Source organism: Arachis hypogaea, chromosome 11, assembly GCF_003086295.3.
Source record: "Arachis hypogaea cultivar Tifrunner chromosome 11, arahy.Tifrunner.gnm2.J5K5, whole genome shotgun sequence".
In the NCBI taxonomy this organism is placed as follows: Eukaryota; Viridiplantae; Streptophyta; class Magnoliopsida; order Fabales; family Fabaceae; genus Arachis; species Arachis hypogaea.
Window position 1 is genome coordinate 66,711,746 of NC_092046.1, and position 5,644 is coordinate 66,717,389.

The 5,644-nt window shown below is 36.9% G+C and overlaps 1 non-coding gene across 1 annotated transcript; it reads left to right on the plus strand.

The window, feature by feature from the left end:
• The first annotated feature begins 1,174 nt into the window (after nt 1-1,174).
• LOC112724985 (small nucleolar RNA R71) lies at nt 1,175-1,282 on the plus strand. The gene has a single exon (XR_003164120.1). It is a non-coding gene; the product is annotated as a small nucleolar RNA R71 (small nucleolar RNA).
• Nucleotides 1,283-5,644: the final 4,362 nt, after the last annotated feature.

The window sequence follows — 5,644 nt, forward strand, 5'->3', positions numbered from 1 at the left end:
AGGTCACATAGAGCCTTAAAGATCATGGTGCCTATGGTACAGGGTATTATGAACTTTCCAGGATCCTGTCTCTTCTGAGGCAATGTCAGTTGATCCAGATCACTTAGTTCATTGATGAACAAGGGAGGTTGAACTTCCCAAGTATCAATGCCAAATTATTTGGCATTCAGCTTCATGATTGCACCAAGAAACTTGGCAGTTTGCTCTTCAGTAACATCCTCATTCTCTTCAGAAGAGGAATACTCATCAGAGCTCATGAAGGGCATAAGGAGGTTCAATGGAATCTCTATGGTCTCTAGATGAGCCTCAGAGTCCTTTGGTTCCTCAGAGGGAAGCTCCTTATTGATCACTGGACGTCCCAGGAGGTCTTCCTCCTTGGGATTCACGTCCTCCACTCCCCTTGTAGGTTCGGCCATGGTGCTTATGTCAATGGCCTTGCACTCTCCTTTTGGGTTCTCTTCTGTATTGCTTGGGAGAGTACTGGGAGGGATTTTAGTGATCCTTTTACTCAGCTGGCCCACTTGTGCTTCCAAATTTCTAATGGAAGATCTTTTTTTATTCATGAAACTTACAGTAGCCTTAGACAGATCAGAGACTAAGTTTGCCAAATTAGAAGTATTTTGTTCAGAGTTCTCTGTCTGTTGCTGAGGGATGATGGAAAAGGTTTATTATTGCTAAACCTGTTTCTTCCACCATTATTAAAGCCTTGTTGAGGCTTTTGATCCTTCCATGAGAAATTTGGATGATTTCTCCATGATGAGTTATAGGTGTTTCCATAAGGTTCACCTAAGTAATTCACCTCTGCTATTGCAGGGTTCTCAGGATCATAAGCTTCTTCTTCATAAGAAGCCTCTTGAGTACTGTTGGATGCAGCTTGCATTCCATGCAGACTCTGAGAGATCATATTGACTTGCTGAGTCAATATTTTATTCTGAGCCAATATGGCATTCAGAGTATCAACTTCAAGAACTCCCTTCTTCATAGGCGTCCCATTACTCACAGGATTCCTTTCAGAAGTGTACATGAACTGGTTATTAGCAACCATGTCAATGAGTTCTTGAGCTTCTGCAGGCATTTTCTTTAGGTGAATGGATCCACCTGCAGAAGTGTCCAGTGACATCTTTGATAGCTCAGATAAACCATCATAGAATATATCCAGTATGGTCCATTCTGAAAGCATGTCAGAAGGACACTTTTTGGTCAACTGTTTGTATCTTTCCCAAGCTTCATAGAGGGATTCACCTTCTTTTTGTCTGAAGGTTTGAACATCAGCTCTAAGCTTGCTCAGCTTTTGAGGAGGAAAGTACTTGGCTAAGAAAGCTGTGACCAGCTTATCCCAAGAGTTCAGACTGTCTTTGGGTTAAGAATCCAACCATAATCTAGCTCTGTCTCTTACAGCAAAAGGGAAAAGCATGAGCCTGTAGACTTCAGGATCTACTCCATTAGTCTTAATAGTATCATATATCTGCAAGAATTCAGTTAAGAACTGTAAAGGATCTTCAGATGGAAGTCCATGAAACTTGCAGTTCTGCTGCATCAGAGAAACTAATTGAGGTTTCAGCTCAAAGTTGTTTGCTCCAATGGCAGGAATGGAGATGCTTCTTCCATGTAGATTGGAATTAGGTGCAGTAAAGTCACCAAGCATCTTCCTTACATTATTATTATTTTCGGCTGCCATCTCCTTCTCCTGTTCGAAAATTTCTGAAAGGTTATCTCTGGATTGTTGTATTTTAGCTTCTCTTAATTTTTTCTTCAGAGTCCTTTCAGGTTCTGGATCTGCTTCCACAAGAATGTTCTTATCCTTGCTCCTGCTCATATGACAAAGAAGAAGGCACAGAAAAATAATAATAATAATAGAGATCCTTTATACTACAGTATAGGGATTCCTGTGTGAGTAGAAGAAGAGGGGGAGACAAAGAAGAAACACAACTGTGAGGAGGCTAGATATATGAGACGAGATGTTAGGATATGAATGAATAAATAGAATGAGATGGGAGAGGGAGAATTTTCGAAAATATTTTTGAAAAAGAGTTAGTGATTTTCGAAAATGGTTTTTGAAAAATGTTAGTAATTTTCGAAAATTAAGATTTAAAAATTAAAATAATTAATAAATTAAAAAGAAATTTGAAAAAGGGGGGAGATATTTTTGAAAATGAGAGAGAGAGAGTTAGTTTGGTAGTTTTGAAAAAGTTAAGAAACAAACAAAAAGTTAGTTAGTTAGTTGGAACAAATTTTGAAAAGATAAGAAGTTAGGTGGTTAGAAAAGATATTTTGAAACCAACTTTTTGAAAAAGGTAAGATAAGAAGATATTTTAGAAATTAGTTTTGAAAAAGATTTGATTTTTAAAATCTCAATTAATGACTTGATTCATAAGAAATCACAAGATATGATTCTAGAACTTAAAGTTTGAATCTTTCTTAACAAGCAAGTAACAAACTTCAAATTTTTTAATCAAAACATTAATTGATTATGTTATTTTCGAAAATTTGATATGAAAATAAGAAAAAGAAAAAATATTTTTGGAATTTTCGAAAATAACTAAGAATTTTGAAAAAGATTTGATTTTTGAAAAAGATTTTGAAAAAGATAAGATTTTCAAATTGAAAATTTGATTTGACTCATGAGAAACAATTTGATTTTAAAAATTTTTGAAAAAGTCAATCCAAATTTTCGAATTTGATGAGAGAAAATGGGAAAGATATTTTTTTGATTTTTTGAATTTTTATGATGAGAGAGAAAAATAACAAAAAGACTCAATGCATGAAAATTTTGAATCAAAACAATGAATGCATGCATGAATGATATGAATGTCAAGATGAACACCAAGAACACTATGAAGATCATGATGAACATCAAGAACATAATTTTGAAAAACTTTTAATGCAAGGAAAACATGCAAGACACCAAACTTAGAATTCTTTAATGCTTAGACACTAAGAATTCAAGAATGCATATGAAAAACAATAAAAGACACAAAACAAAAAAATCATCAAGATCAAACAAGAAGACTTACCAAGAACAACTTGAAGATCATGAAGAACACTATGAATGCATGATATTTTCGAAAAAATGCAAGATGCATATGCAATTGACACCAAACTTATAACATGACTCAAGACTCAAACAAGAAACAAAAAAATATTTTTGATTTTTTTGATTTTCTAATTTTTTGGATTTTTCGAAAATTAATAGAAAAAGGAAAATAAGGATTCCAAAATTTTTAATATGAATTCCAGGAATCTTGCATTCTTAGTCTAAAGCTTCAGTCCAGGAATTAGACATGGCTCACTAGCCAGCCAAGCTTTCAATGAAAGCTCCGGTCCAAAACACTAGACATGGCCAATGGCCAGCCAAGTTTCAGCATTTAACACCAGAGTATATTGCTCTTGATAACAAATTGCAAGCCTCAGTCCAAATAAATTTAGACATGGCTTTACAGCCAGCCAGGCTTCACATGCTTCATGAAACACTAGAATTCATTCTTAAAAATTTTGAATAAAAAAAATTTTGAAAATATTTTTTTTTTCGAAAACAGATGAGAAAATTTTAAAAAATATTTTTGAAAAATTTTTTTGAAAATAAAATAAAAAGAAAATTACCTAATCTGAGCAACAAGATGAACCGTCAGTTGTCCAAACTCAAACAATCCCCGGCAACGGCGCCAAAAACTTGGTGCACGAAATTGTGATGTCCAGACTCGAACAATCCCTGGCAACGTGAGCAACTTGGTACGCGTAGTCGTGATTACACTTTAATTATGTAAAATTCATGGCTCTTTCTTTCCCTGGCAATGGCGCCAAGAACATGGTGCCAATACCATGGTTCACAACTTCGATACAACTAACCAGTAAGTGCACTGGGTCGTCCAAGTAATACCTTACGTGAGTAAGGGTCGAATCCCACGGAGATTATTGGTATGAAGCAAGCTATGGTCACCTTGCAAATCTCAGTCAGGCAGATATAAATTGATAATGATGTTTTCGAATAATAAATAATAGAATAGGGATAGAGGTACTTATGTAAATCATTGGAAGGAATTTCAGATAAGCGAATGGAGATGCTTTTCGTTCCTCTGAATCTCTGCTTTCCTGCTATCTTCATCCAATCAGTCTTACTCCTTTCCATGGCTGGCTTTATGCAAGGGCATCACCGTTGTCAGTGGCTACATCCCCTCCTCTCAGTGAAAAATATGCTCAGATGCTCTATCACAGCACGGCTAATCATCTCTCGGTTCTCGATCATGCTGGAATAGGATTTACCCTCCTTTTGCGTCTGTCACTAACGCCCAGCAATCGCGAGTTTGAAGCTCGTCACAGTCATTCAATCATTGAATCCTACTCGGAATACCACAGACAAGGTTTAGACTTTCCAGATTCTCTTGAATGCCGCCATCATTCTAGCTTACGCCACGAAGACTCTGGTTAGGAGATCTAGGAGATATTCATTCTAGCTCATTTCATGTAGAACGGAAGTGTTTGTCAGGCACGTGTTCATAGGGGAGAATGGTGATGAGCGTCACACATAATCATCACCTTCATCACGTTCTTGGGTGCGAATGGATATCTTAGAAGCGAAATAAGATGAATTGAATAGAAAATAGTAGTACTTTGCATTAATCTTTGAGGAACAGCAGAGCTCCACACCTTAATCTATGGAGTGTAGAAACTCTACCGTATGAAAATACATAAGTGAAGGTCCAGGCATGGCCGAGATGGCCAGCCCCCTAAAACGTGATCACAGGATCAAAATACAATCCAGGATCCAGGATGGTCAAAAAGACTAGTAAAAGGTCCTATTTATAATAAACTAGCTACTAGGGTTTACATGAGTAAGTAATTGATGCATAAATCCACTTCCGGGGCCCACTTGGTGTGTGTTTGGGCTGAGCTTAAGTGTTGTACGTGTAGAGGTCCTTCTTGGAGTTGAACGCCAGTTTTTATGCCAGTTTGGGCGTTCAACTCTGGTTTTGGCTCCTTTTCTGGCGCTGGACGCCAGATTTGGGTAGAAAGCTGGCGTTGAACGCCAGTTTACGTCATCTATTCTTGGCCAAAGTATGAACTATTATATATTGCTGGAAAGCCCTGGATGTCTACTTTCCAACGCAATTGGAAGCGCGCCATTTCGAGTTCTGTAGCTCCAGAAAATCCATTTTGAGTGCAGGGAGGTCAGAATCCAACAGCATCAGCAGTCCTTTTTCAACCTCTGAATCTAATTTCTCCTCAAGTCCCTCAATTTCAGTCAGAAAATACCTGAAATCACAGAAAAACACACAATCTCATAGTAAAGTCCAGAAATGTGAATTTAACATAAAAACTAATGAAAACATCCCTAAAAGTAACTAGATCCTACTGAAAACATACTAAAAACAATGTCAAAAAGCGTATAAATTATCCGCTCAACATGAACCTTATGGAAACACCTATAATCCCTCATGGAGAAATCATCCAAATTTCTCATGGAAGGATCAACAAAAGCCTCAACAAGGCTTTAATAATGGTGGAAGAAACAGGTTTAGCAATAGCAAGCCTTTTCCATCATCCACTCAGCAACAGACAGAGAATTCTGAGCAGAATCCATCTAGCTTAGCAAATATAGTCTCTGATCTATCTAAGGCCACTTTAAGTTTCATGAATGAAACAAGGT